This window comes from Furipterus horrens, unplaced genomic scaffold (genome assembly GCF_987537825.1).
Source record: "Furipterus horrens unplaced genomic scaffold, mFurHor1.1.pri manual_scaffold_1, whole genome shotgun sequence".
Taxonomy (NCBI): Eukaryota; Metazoa; Chordata; class Mammalia; order Chiroptera; family Furipteridae; genus Furipterus; species Furipterus horrens.
The window spans coordinates 119,998,949-120,013,708 of NW_028327171.1; the positions used below are offsets into that span (position 1 = coordinate 119,998,949).

A 14,760-nucleotide genomic window follows, 5' to 3' on the forward strand; every position below is an offset into this window, starting at 1 on the left:
AAGACTACAATTTTTTCTTCACTTCAATGGATAATTGCTGTCCTGAGCTTGACTGATTTTTCTTTCATGGGATTCAGTGTAATCTCATGGTAAATCACTTTGATAGTGTTATTTCCCAGGAGAGAAGCCTTAAAGTAGCTAAAAATTCATGGCCATAGAGTACAGTAGTCATTAGTGAATTGATTTAAACTAACTTTCTACCAGGCTCTGTGCAGGGGGACTAAAGCAGGATACCAAGATGTGTGAGGACTATCTTCTATCACAGAAAACCTTTGACAGCCAGAAGAGAAAAAGTCATAAAAATGACCACTTATTTAAACCTCCTCTCTTCTCTTCCTCCAGCTGGTGAAACTTGGATTAGGTGGCTAATGGAGAAGTCAAGAGGATGGTCCTGGCTCTGGGAATCTGGCAGGAGAGGCTGCCTTGGGAAGGCTCTTTCTACTTTTTTCTTACCCTGGATCTATCCAGAGTTTACAGCACTAACACACTCATGTCTAGGAATGATTGTCCCCAACAGGATAGGATGCAGAGCCAGGATTTTAGTCTAAGAGTTCCTTTGTGGCTTACCAGAGTCTGTTAATAAGGAGTCAGTGTAAGTCTCCATGAAGCGCAGTGGCTAGTTACTCCAGCAGGAAGGATAGTTTCTTCCTGTCTTGTCTAATTCATTTTTTTGGGAGCTCTTTGATGCTCAGATCATTAAAGTAGCAGTCTTTTTGTGAGTTTATAGTCTTTCTGAGGTGTATTGGCAGATATTCTTCTTGAAGATTTGATCTTATGTACCTGATTATTGCTGTGCCATTATAGGTTCTTTTCTCGGGGAAAGCATAGTATTCTTTGGGCTAAGTTAAATTGGTCCTCCAGATTGGTCATGAGGTACGAACTTTAATAACCCTAACTCTGGGCATGGGGACTTTGGCTTCAATCCTCTGCTCTTTGGTGCCCAAGATGGGGACCATCCCAGAGTAGTGGGGGCTCCTTTGTACAGAGGGTCACTAGCTAGTTTGGTTCATTATATCCATCAGAAATTCATTGCCCCTCTTACATGTGTTCAGGAAGAGTCTTTGTAATTTGTTCTCTCTTACTGTATTATTCGCTGAGCATCATGGTCCAAGGTGTTCCTGAATTACTCAGGATGTGTGGACAGTTAAAGCATCTCACACTTCCATTTAATATTTAGTCCTCCAGTATCAGACACAAGTGATAGAGTGAGTCATGGCAGAGAGTAGATAGGAGGGCACTTTGGATCCTTTCTAAGTTTATTTGGCTCTATTTACCCCTGTTCTGTATTCATATGGCATGTCCTGTGTCTTTAGCAAAGCATCACACTGAATCATAACTGCTGCTCTTTGTACATGTCTGTTCCCCAGACTGCACTGTGAACTTGACTGAGAACTGTGGGCTTTACTTTCTGCATCACAGCTCCCAATACACTGCCTAGCACATGGCTGTGCTTAATAAATAAAGGCTGAAGAGATGAAGAAGGTGGTATGCATGGCTGCTATTAATACTCAGAGGAGGTGTGCTCTCCAGCAGCCCCCAATGAGTGGAGACTGCTGCGTCTAGGCAACCGTCCATTTTCATTATAGAAGTAACAAAGGAATCATTTTTGAGACCAGATCACCTCTCAGGTGTCTCTGTACCCTGACTTGAACTTCCAAGTTACAGGAGACTCTGAAGAGTTGAGGGAGATTTTTACAAATTGATACCACTTGGTAGAAGCATATTCCTAACTTAGCTTTTTTTCTTTTCCTTATAAAAGTCAAATTTCTTTTGATCTTGAAAAAAACTTGTTGAGGCAATCCCAAGGCATCTTGACAAGGGGGTGGGGTAGATGGGTTTTTTTCCTTTTGGAACCATCTCTAAGGAAGGTGTTTTGATTGTGCCTTCTGATTCTCAAAAATGTCTATACATTTCTTTCTGTTGTATAAACTGAATTAATTGTGCATGCCTTTTAAGATCCTTGCAGAAAATTGTATTCTTAATTCTTCAGGTCCATCCACATAGTTGTGAAGGGCTTGCTTTTTGTACTCAGAACATAACACCAGCTATCTCCAACTTTTTGGGCACCATGGACTGGTAGCAGTGTGGTTTCAGGATGACTCAAGCTCACCTCCTGCTGTGCAGCCGGGTTCCTAACAGGCTCGGTAGTGATCTGTGGCCCAGAGGCTGGGGACCCCTGCATAATATAGTAACGGTGTAGGTAGCTGTCAGGGCAGCCCTGCTCTGAGAAATCGCCCAGAGACTGCTGTGGGAGCAGATAACTGGTTTATTAAGGGACCAAAGGAAGTGGGAAGGGGGTTAAGGGGAGAGGCAATTTGCCGGTAGGAGCGAGGGAAATGGCAGCGGGGGCGGGTGGGGGGGTAGCATTGGGTCCTCCTTGTGGGCTTGTAGGAGCAAGGGAATAGGGGAGGGGTGATTCCTGGTCCTCCTCATAGGCCTGTAGGAATCGCCACCTGCACTTCTGCAGACACCTTTTTTATACACGTTTCGGTAAGGGGGAGTTTGCTTATCAACATATTCAGTAGGTCATCTACATCTCATTGCTTCCCCACTCCCACACCGGCTTAGTTAACACATCGGGTTGGGTCTGTTACCATTTCCTCTAGAAACCGGTTCAGTCCATCAACATATCCTTTGGGAACTGCTAAGTCCAGGGCCAGGTTGATTAGCATATACCAAAGTACAGGTGTACATTCTAGCTGCCTCCATGATCTGACAATAGCTCCATTTGTGGAGTAGCTACAGTGTTCCTGTCTTTACATTTATTCTATTTAAACCTCATGACATCTCTTTAATGTATCATAATTAGATATTCTCCAGATTACAAGTGACAGGAGCTCATATAACTGAGAGGTCTTGGGTAGAACTTGCTCTACTCCCAGTGCTCTTGCACCACCTCTGCTGTCTTCTGGTTTGCTTCATTCACTCCCAGGAAGACACTTCCATTTTGTTGGCCTCAGCAGCTTTAGGCTTGCCATCTACATAGCTCTCAAGTGCAGAAGGGAGGGTCTAGAATTAATTATTGTGATGGGTGGGGTTGAGCCTTGATGCTTTGGTCAGGCCTGGGTTTACCCATTCCCTGAGGCCAGGGGTGTGGTCATGCTGAGAGCTGGGATTGGGGAGGGTGGTCACCGCCCCCCCGCCGCCCCTCACCCCCCCCCCCCCTCCCCGGCAGTAGAAGAGGGGGTTGGTGTTGGTCAGACAACACTTCGGAGGTTCCTTGTAGATAGGGAATATTATCTTTTTTTTTCCCCCACAGATAAGCTGAAGCTTATTTCCATTATTTTTAAAAAACTGTTCTTAAATCTTGAAGTTGGTCTTGATAAAAGTGCAGGCCCATAACTAATGGCCCCACTTTAAGGCAGGCTCACTGCCCAGCACCAGTTGTACATTCCTCACCCACAAAACCATGCTTGGACTCCGCTGTTGTCAGCTATACCTGTGTCTCTCCTGAGCCTGCTCACTGTTACCTGCTTATGAACTGTAAAGCAGCAGCCAGAATATTATATATCTGAGACCCAAAGAAGAAATGAGCCTTCATCTGCACTTGTAGAAGGCATTTACCAGTTTTTACCCAGTGAACTTTCTGTGCCCAGCAGTGCCTCGAAGAATCAGTTATTAGTGGACGTTTGCTTCATGCCCTTCTCACATTTCATTCCCCTTGCCCATTTTGGATGGTGTTTTTCTTGCCTATCCTCTCCCAATTTCTTACCTTTTCAGCTCCCTTTTTAAAGGACTAGTAAAACTGAAATGAATTTTTTACTTTTCATCCTTTCTTTGCTGCGGCTCTATCTTTTGCTTTATCTGCATGAGGGTGTCATGGTTGAGATAGTCTTAAAATGCCAGCCTGGCTTTCTGACAGCAAGCTGTGGGCTGTGGGAATGGAAAGTGATCCTTCACTGTGAAGCTCAACTGTGTTTCAGGTTCTCCTTTTTTGCGGTAAGTGGATCACCGGTGCTGTGTTAGCACCCTCCTAGCTTCCATTATGCTATTTCTATTTTTGTGCTGTGAAATAATTGTTTCCAGCCAATTTAAACTTTGTTATACCTTTTGTGCTCTGACAAAAAGCATTTCTTAATTTTGTAAATAGGAGAGGAATTTTTGTATTTTGTAAATGTCTTCATTCCTGTTTGTAGTGTTTTTAGCATAATATGGTTTGGTTTTGGATATTGTCCAATTATTCTACTGTGTCTGTTGAGCACGTTGTTTTTATTCTATTAATATTGGGAGAAACGCTCACAGTAAAAATACTGGGACACAGGACTTCAGCAGTAACCGAGGCAGTTGTTTATTCTTGGATTTGCAGCTCTGGGTGCAATCAAAAACCAAACCAAAGGTGTGCTCTGAAAAGATGGAGTTGGCTGTTTTTATCCGAACTTGAGTAACCCCCTCTCTTCCCTCCCCTCCCCCTCCTTCTTTGTTTTATACTCTGGAGTTACAATCTAACATGATTAGCTAAATTAACTGAGGTTGATAATTAACTCAAGGTGATTTGGTTATAGGTCTGTTTCCAGCTCTCCTTTGAAATTTTCCTAACTTGTTTGCTAGGCTGTCTAGCTACATTTTCCCATTTCCCTGTGTTTGGTGATGACTCTCTCCCCCTACTTTGACCTCAGATATCCTTTGTCCTCAGAAGCATTTGTGCTGAGCTGCAGAATGCCCCCTTCCTGGCTTGTAAGTGTGCTGATACTGTTAACTCTGTCTCGGAGACCCCCTGATTCAAGATTTAATTACATTTGTCCTTTGCTTCTAATTATTTTCTACTGGTTTGAGAGTCACCATTTCCTTGTCCCTTACACATGTAAAGTTTCAGAAAGTCCAAGTGTGCAAAGCGGAGTCCTTGGTGGCTTGGCATCCTCTGGAGTCAGCACGTATAAAGCTGCAGCATGCTGGCTTTCTTTCTAGCCCAGGCCGCATGTCCGGACCATTCCTATGAGCTGCATAGCTCCTCCTTCCTTCTCTTAGACTGCATGGCTTCCCCTCTACCTCCTTTACAAACCTCTTGGCATTCCCCTTTCCCTTTCAAAAGCACAGTGCTTTATTTTTAAATTCCTGACCATGACCTGTGATGCAGTGGGTGTGGTAACTGGTTCTGACCATTAGCAAAACCTTGCGCAGACTGGCCTTCTTTCACCCTGTAACATGTATTCATAAAAGATATTGATGATTCTTTTTTTTTTTTTTTTTTTCAGATTTAATGTGTTTTATTGATTAAAATATTACATTTGTGCCAATTTCCCTTCCCTCTGCTCCCCTCCACCCGGTGGCCCCCTCCCTCCAGTTGTCCCCCCCTTTTAGATTATGTCCATTAGTTGTGCATACAGTTCCTCCCAACCTCTGTCTATTCCATTCCCTCCTACCATGATCCCCAATTCCTATATCATCTCCCTCCCTCTCCCCACTCCCCCTCCCTGTTGACCTCCCCCCACTATGCTTCCCTTACCCACAGTTCCTTTTCCACTCTCGTTGCCTGTTTCGTTTGCCTTTGTTTCATCTCCCTATCTTCTGTTATTTAAACCAGTCCCTTTAACTTCTCATATAACAGTGGTTTGGATCTAATGAACTCTTTCAGTTTTATTTTGTCCTGGAAACACTTTCTCTGTCCTTCTATTCTGAATGACAATTTCGCTGGATAGAGTATTCGTGGTTGTAGGTTTTGGATTTTCATTACTTTGAATATTTCTTGCCAGTTCCTTCTTGCTTGTAGGGTTTCCCTTGAGAAGTCAGCTGATAGTCTAATTGGGACCCCTTTGTACATAATTCTTTTCTTCTCTCTTGCTGCTTTTAAGATTCTCTCTTTATCTTTAATTTTTGACATTTTGATTATAATGTGTCTTGGGGTGGTTCTCCCTGGGTCCAGTCTCTTGGGAACTCTCCTTGCTTCCTGGACCTGCAGGTCTATTCCCTTCCCCAAGTCTGGGAAGTTCTCCTTTATTATGTTTTCACTCAATTTTTCAAGTTCTAGTTCATCTTCCTCATTCTCTGGCAAACCAATGATTCTTATGTTGGGCCTTTTATAGCTGTCCCAGAGGTTTCTGATCGTCTCATTGTTGCTTCCTATTTCCTCTCGCTGCATTGGTTGACTGCTTCTTCCTTCTCCATATTCCAGTTTGTTGAAATGAACTCTGGATTCCTCACCATCTGTCTCGTACATGGTTTTGTTCCTTTCGTTATGAAAGTTTTTCGCTTCTTTCATGTCTTTTTCCTGCTCTTTTGTGAATTCTGTAAGCCACCTGATAACAATGGCCCAGAACTGAGCCTCTGACAGGTTTCTTATCTGTTCATCTGTCAGGTTCTCTATCTGCTGCCTGGTGAGCTGCACCACCGGGATCTCTATAGTTGTCTGCCTCATTTTGACAGATGCGTTTTGTTTTCCTGGGCTGGCTGTCGGGGGCGGTGCCTGTGTACTCGTAATGACCCAGCGACCGGCGCCCTTTGGCGTCACAAGTCAGCGCCCGGCGCCTGTCTGCGACCTATTTCGCAGCCCTGTGGTGCTTTCTTTCTTTGGGGGCGGGGGTCCAAAATGGATACACACAGTTATTCCGCTAGGAGACCGGGATCCGTCCTCCCGCGCCCCTGGGCCTCACTGTTCAAGGCGATGCTGCGACTGCTCTCCCCAGCGCCCGGAGTCGCGCACCGGCAGGGGCTTGATTGGAGTCGCGCCAAGCCTCCGGGCTTTTTCGCCGCCCCGCCCCCGCCGCCGCTCCGCAGACAGCTTTGCCTTCTTTAACTCTTACCTGCCCAAATGGCACCGCTGGTTTATAACTTCATGTGTTGGGCTTCCGTGTAGCTTTATTTTCTGGAATTTCTAGTTATCCTTTGTTTTGAAGTAGTTGTATTCCTATCTGGTTGTAGAGGGAGACCTAGCGTGTCCGTCTAAGCCTCCATCTTGGCCGGAAGTCGATATTGATGATTCTTTAAGAAATTTTAAATAAATAATTTTCATAAGCGAATATCTATTATAATAAGTAAATTAAACAATGCACAGAAAGCTCTTAGCACAGTGCTCAGCACATGGCCAATGACCGGTTGATGTGAATTGTTTTTTTGGAGTGGTAGTTGTTTATTATTATGACTCAAATCATAGGATCTTGAATTGGACAGACATGGATTTGAATCCTGGCTTCATCCACCTTCAGTTAGCTGTGTGACTTTGGGCATATTATATCTGGATGCATTAAGTATGTTCATCTTTCAGAATGCTAATAGTACTTCTCTCTTACAGTTGTCGTGGGATTTAATCAGAATATGCATGACACCAAGCACAGGTTCTGGCATGCAGTTAGGTAGTATGTATATATAAGCTATTATTACTTTTAAACATATTGACTACAGTGGTGGTGGGAAAAATTTGAAACAATCAAATTATTAATAGGTGATTGATTAAATACAGTATATGTGAACAGTTTAAATAGAAAAATATTTACTAAATATTAGTAATGGGCAGAAACAGGTTTTTTGTGTGTATAATATGTATATGAATGCATAAAGTCTAGAAATCCATATATATCAGTTTTAAGAGTTTAATTTGGGGGTTATGATTGCTTATAAGAGTACTTGGAATTTTAATTTTAAAATAAGCATACATTTTATCATATAAAAAGAATAAAGGTATTTCTGTTCGGAGGGAAATCAGGATGGTTAAAGATATTTAGGGTTGTTGTTGCCTTACTTTCTTGATTTGCCCTTAGATATTTTCATAGCCTTGTTTGACGTTATTATCTAATGAAACCATATGAATTTTTAAAATCAATAAAAGCTTCTAAAAGCAATACATCAAGCATAGTTTACATCATCCACACATTTTGCCTGCTTTCACATGGACTGCCAGACTTAATATTTGGGTGCTCATTATGTGTTTGCCTCGGCTGTGTTGTATCTGTTTGGAATTCCAGAAGGAAACAAAATGGGACAGAGAAACAGATCTGCAGACACGATTCCAGGGTGAGACAGAGTAGAAGGCACACACGGGCCTTGTGGCCCACAGAAGAACACAGTCAGCTGTGAACAGAGGTGGGCAGGATGTGCGAGGAGCTAACAGTCCATTAGTGTTCTCAAGGGTATGTAGGAACATAGCAGGCGTATGGCGTGGGCCTTGCAAATAGGAAAGGCTGTGAAGATTAAGAAAGATGAAATTTTGGATGTCAATGAACAGCAGTCAGCCCCTTGGGCTTATTATCATGTCTCTGTGTGGCTTCTTTTTGGGAATGCTGATTATACTCTTAACTATGATCCTGCCCCATTTGTTAACTCCCTTGGAGGAAAATTTCAGCACTAGGGGGTGGGTGACTCTAAAAGCCTTTCGGGAGTATTGGCTCCCACAAAATGACCCTGATGCAGTGAAACTGAGAGTTGTTTTTGCTTCATCAAATGAGCTTTGGTTTCCACCTGTTAGAGCCTGCCTTGGGAGAGGAAAGGAGAGGAAGAGCTTTGGGGCTTATGTTCTGCTTTCCTGGCAGATGGACAATGCAACAGACATTTCTTAGTTTCATTGTGATATTTCATTGGTCCTCAAAGACAATTGTGTGTGTGAATTTTCTTAATTGACATTCTAAGCTAAAGATTGTAATTCTAAGTTTCACACGCCAAACTTGAAGTCTGATATGTTTCTCTGCTACACCTATACTCAGACCTCTGTAGCCACAGTGGTATGTAATAGGCTTTCTGATCATTTTGGCCCATAGAATCTGTCTGTGTCTTGTACATATTTCCCTCTCCAACTTGATCAAAGTTCAGTTCTGAGGCAACTGGGACCTTAGGGATTTCAGAATCTAAGTCACTTGAAGCTGATAAAGGGACTGCTCTGCCCTCCCAGTGCCAGCTGTCACCTAGCATACTGACCACAGTTCAAAGGCTTGTTCAAGACAAGTTCACAAACTTGTTCAGCCTTCAGAATTCTGCTTGTTTGCTTTTGAGTCTGTGGATGACTTACTCTGGCCTTTTTGTTTTTTCAAAGGATCCTGTCTCTTGTCTTTTAAAATCTCTCTTGTATCAATGGTCCCTTTTGGCATGCTATTTTGCTGTTCTTCTTCACTTTAATGTGCCTACTAACTGGGTTGCTAGGAGTGGGGTGATTGTGTTGGATGAAAATTACACTGTCACTTTAGAAAATTCATGAGTCATTTTCAAATATCTTGCTGTAAAAGGAGGAATGGAGTTCAGGTGATTCTTTTTCTTTTTTCTTTTTTAAGAATTAAAGAAGGTGATGGTGGCTCGGAATTGAAAGTCTTAATTACCTTATTCCAGGTTTGTACCCTAGAGTGTCCCATAAGAGAAGTGACTCTTAGATGACAGTGCAGTGGTGGCTAGAGGTAGATTTAATTATCTCTTTGCACTCAGGGAGAACTAATACTTCCGTGTGACCACTTTTTGTGTAATATATGTTGTCTTTTTGTGTGAAAAAATCTTAAATTGATGTAATAGCAGAACCTTACATCGCTAAAAATACTCATTGTTACCCATGTTTTTTCCTTAGGTAAAGCTCTAGAAAAAAAAAAAAAGGCTGTGCTGACAGATGTCTGTTTAAGCTGAAAAGCCTAAAGAAAATGGGAATTTAAATGACTAGTAGAATTCACTATGGATTGCTTTGGTTGAGAAATACTGAACTAGATTAGAAGCTGGGCTGTGAAGGTGTTCATCATGGACTGGATTCAGAGTGGATCCACTCTGTTTACTGTGCTGTTGCAGGTACAACTTTGTTTAGTTTAGGAATGGCACCTTCTACGTAAGAGGATATACCAGTTATCTGGAACTGGGAACCTTTCTGAGAGCCTAACCTCCTTTTTAATTTCTAGGTGTCCAAAAAACTGGGAAACATAGGGTAAACTTATTTTTGAATAGTGTATTAGTTTTCAAATAGATTTAATTGGCTTTTATCCTCCAAATACTTTTTGAGATGGGCACATCAGAGAAGGAAAACTCTGACTCCAAAAAACCTCCGCTGCCTTGCGGCACACCTCTTCAGGGGAAAGGCTAAGGGAGTAAACCCCGACAGAAAATCCGGAGCTGGAGTCCCTAAGGCGGTTCGACATTGTAGTCAACACCGGCAACTCCTGCGGCGCACCTGAAGCCAAGCTGTATTGACTCCGTCTTTCCCTTGGACCCTTCAGCTGCGAAGAGAGGGGGGGTCTGCTGCATGGGCAACAGCAGACCCTCCATATCACCCTGCCCAGGCTCTGTAGCTTCAGCTTCACTGGAGAGGACACTCCAGCGTCATCGCAAGATGTCGATTCAACACGGGAGGAGACAGATACCGTGTCACTCCCGAGTCGGACTGCACAGCCATTCTCGGCGGTGCAGATAGACTCTTAAGAAGCTACACCATCGTCTCTCGAGACGGACGGCTGCCAACAACAACAACAAGTCAGTCTGCTGGTGACAAATTCTGTTTTTGTTTGTTTGAATAAATTTTTATTTCACCTTTATTCTTAAAAGATATTTTTGCTGAATATAGAATTCTACATTAATACTTTTAACCATTTTCAAGATGTCCTTTTAATGTCTCCTAGCAAATGTGGTTTTTGATGAAGCATGCTGTTACTTGTTCCTATGTATATGTCTCTTTCCTCTTGCTCCTGCTGGGAGTGCATTTTTGTGTGTTAGACTGTTTGATATCTTCTCACGGGTCTCTTAAGACTTATTTTTTTTCAGCCCTGTCCTTCCATATTTGATCTTAATTTTGGTTAAATTTTATTGCTAATGTGTTTAAATCCCCTGCTTTTTTTCGTCTGCCCTGCAGTGTTTAATCTTTTAATCTCATTCAATGAAAATTTCATTTCATGCACTGTGTTTTCTTAATTTGTATAAGTTCCATTTGGTCCTTAAAAAAAAAAAAAAAATCTTCCTTTTTTTCTCATTATGTCTGTGTTCCTTTAATACTTGAACATATTGGGTTGGCCAAAAAAATTGTTCTGGTTTTTCCATAAGATGGCTCTAGTTGCGCTTAGTTTTCTTTAACTTCATTTGAAAAATTTTGTTATATTGTATTGTGACAGCCGTCATATCAGTGTGCATTAAAAAAAGAAATCAAAATTGGTGAATTTTTGTGTAGCCATTTTAATACTGAAGATGGAAGAAAATACACAAGATTTTCAGCATACTATGTTTTTTTATTTCAAGAAAGATAAAAACGTAACTGAGATGCAAAATAAGATTTGTGCAGTTGTATGGAGAAGGTGCTGTGACTGACCAATCATGTCAAAAGTGATTTGCGATGTTTTGTGCCAGAGATTTCTTGCTGAACAATCCTCCATGGTTGGGTAGGCTAGTTGAAGCTATAGCAGTCAAATCAAGATGTTAATTGAGAATAATTAATGTTATACTATGCAGGAGGTAGCCAACATACCAAAATATCCAGTCAAGTGTTGAAAATCATTTGCACCAGCTTGGTTATGTTTATTGCTTTGCTGTTTGGGTTCCACATAAATTAAGCAAAACAAACAAACAAAAAAACCTTCTTGACCGTATTTCCGCATGTGGTTCTCTACTTAAATATAATGAAAATGTTCCATTTTAAAAGTAACTGACAGAAAGTGAAAAGTGGATACTTTACAATAATGTGTAACAAAGAGATCATGGAGCCAGTGAAATGAACCACCACCAACCACACCAAAGGCTAGATGGTCTTCTTCTGAAGAAGGTGATGTTGTGTATATGGTGGGATGGGAAGAGAGTCATTTATTATGAGCTCTGGAAAACTAAACAATTAATTCCAGCAAGTACTGCTTCCAATTAGACCAACTAAAAGCAGCACTTGATACAAAGTGTCCAGAATTAATCAACAGAAAATGCATAATTTTCCAACAGAAGACTGCATGTTTCTTTGATGACCAGGCAAAAACTGTTACAGCTTGGCTGGGAAGTTGATTCATCCACCATATTCACCAGACATTGCACCTTCGGATTTCCATTTAATTCAGTCTTTACAAAATTCTCTTAATGGGAAAAATCTCAATTCCCTGGAAGACTGCAAAAGGCACCTGGACCAGTTCTTTGCTCAAAAAGATAAAAGGTTTTGGGAAGGTAGAGTTATGAAGTTGCCTGAAAGATGACAGAAGGTAGTGGAACAAAACAGTGAATTGTTGTTCAGTAAAGTAATTGGTGGAAATGAAAAATGTATCTTTTACTTTTGCTTAAAATTGAATGGATATTTTGGTCAACACAATAGTTATAGCAGTTGCAATATTCTTATCTGCTAGTTTCATCATCTTTTTCATTACCGTTTTCTGATATTTTTCCCTCTCCAGATTATAGCTCACATTTTCCTGCTTCTCATACTGTTTATGAAATTTTGTTTAGATGCTGTGTATTGTGAATGTTACATTGTTGTTTGTCTGCATGTTGTCATATTCCTTTAAAGAATGTTATGCTTTGTTTTGGTGAAGCAGTTAACCGTTACTTGAAGATGTCTAATATCCTTGAGGCTTGTTTTTAAACTCTGGTCAGATAGGTTTAATGTAGCCTTCAGTCCAGAAATAGTTCAGTTCTACTACTAAGTAAGGCCTGTCTCTTGGAGGTCTCTGTTGAATGCCTCCGGTGAATCGCTCAGAACACTGGTGCTTGATCATTTTTTGCCCTGCTTTGTGTAATTTCACTCACACATGCATGGCTTAGAACTTAGTACATTTCTAGAGCTCTCTTTCTGGGTAGCTTCCTCTTTTCTAGCACTCTTCTCTATAACTTCCAGCCACCTCAGCTTTTCTGAACTCTGATCTTCATTTTTTCAACTTGGCTACCAGGTTCAATTTGGGTTCCCCTGTACTTGATCGCCTGGGAATTGTCTCCAGTCAGAAAGGAGGAGGGATTGTATTGCTTACCTTGTTTTTCTTTTCTCAGGGATCACAGTTCTGCATTGCCTGCTGTCTGAAAGTAGTTTTGTATTCTTTCTAGTTTTTAGCTACAGCAGGAGATTAAATCTGGTTCTTGCTAAGCCATCATTGCTGTAAGCAGAAATCCCAGTAATTCCAGTGAAATCGGTCCATTGGAAGTAATTCTCTATAACTGAGTGCAATTCTAAATGGCATGCCTACCTATGTTAGACAATTTACCTGAAGTTTTGAATGAAGCCTAATAGTGTCATTTCCCATATTCATTACTTAACTTATCCACCAACTGAACTGTTACTGTTAAAGAGCGAAAGGGGGTTCTTTCACGTGGTGCCTTGGTGTAAAACCCAACAACTAGTGTTGAGGAAAACATGTCTTTATTTACAATACTCCAACCTGGGGAGGGCAGTGAGCACTTCAGCTCAGAGCCCTGTTCTCCCACGGGACCCAGCACTTCCCTTGCTCCCCAAAAGGCTAGAAGCCAAAAACATGCCCAGAAGTTCCCCACCCCTTATCTGTCAGCTGTCTCCTTCAGGATCTTGGGTACCATGTCATCAACCTCCATATAACAGTCCAGGAAAACATGTGCCATGGATCACACATGGTTCTCTCTTTGTCCTTTCAAAGCTGCATGGAGTTCTCCTCCTGCCCTCTTTGCAAACTGCGGGGATCTCCTTTCCTCCTCTCAAAGCTGCATGGAGATCTCCTCTTCTCAAAACCGCACAAGACCCCCTTGCTAAAATGTCTGCCACCTATTTTTAAACCCCTAACCGCCTAACCGCATCCTCTGACTCAGTGGGCGTGGTAACCAGTTCTGACCATTCACAGAACCTTGCACAGGCTCTGTGTGCTCTTTCTGTACCATTCCATGGTCAAAACCGCTCCCATCTTCTTGGGGCCTTGGAAGAACCAAAGCTGTTTGCATAACGAGACACTAAGCTTCTAGGCATAGTCATGCAAAGGCGTCTTAAAAGCTGTTCCCTTTCCCCACCCCCCAACCTGCAGGCTCTGGGGATTTTTGGACACCCCCATTCTGTAACATTACTGTTCTGAGAAGAGTAATGACTGGAGTTCTTCAACGTAGTTTATCAATGACAGTGGAATGGTTCAGTTGCTCTTGGAACTCCCTTGAGGGCAGATAGACTGAGAGGAGTCCTTGTCACTGCTAATGCTGTTTGTGTTCAGTGGGTGACCTCTCTTTTGGGTTGTTCTTGTTCTTTACATTAGAGTAAATTTTACTTCTGGGAAGGGCCTTACTAATGTGCTCTGCAGTTTAAGAATCACCTTTTGAATCCACATGGGAAGTCTCTCTTAATAGACCACTGACTATCTGAATCAATAAGAAATGGATGCATGGATTGAAAGAACTGAATGTGAAACAACACAAGCACAGCCTTGATAAGGTGATCTGGGAAATTTAAAGACCTATGTTGAAGGAAGCTAATTTGTAGAAGGATATTCACTTGTAAGGATAGCTGGCGCCCCCCCCCCCCCCCCCCCCCCAGTGTTGAATAAAAGAAGCCATGTGATTTGAAGTGGATTGTTGGTGAGTTGTAAAAAACCTTAGGGTCGTGAGTAGACACAAGATTTCACTATTGATAATTTAGGTAAGAAGCAACAGATCAAGAAAAACAAGTTGTTACTTATATCTGTTTTGGGGCCAACAGTTACTTACTTTCAACTTATTGGTAAAGATCTAACATTCTATTTGAGAAATCTTGAATATTGCTAGGGATAGATGTCAAGTTTTCTTTTTTGTTGTTTTTTTGTTTTTGTTTTTAATTATTCTTCAATTCTTTGTTTAACCTTCTGAGTTAAACATGCCGTATAATCCTTTGGTTTTCTGTATAGTGCACCACGATAGCTTTAATTTTGTGTCATCAAAATGTTGTTTACAAATATGCTGATTTTTTAAAGCCCAAATAGGGTTTTTCTT

General features: G+C 41.6%; 1 protein-coding gene across 20 annotated transcripts in view; it reads left to right on the plus strand.

Moving 5' to 3' along the window:
* Window positions 1–14,760, plus strand: part of CLASP1 (cytoplasmic linker associated protein 1) — a 336,932-nt gene that overhangs the window by 187,112 nt on the left and 135,060 nt on the right. The window lies entirely within an intron of this gene.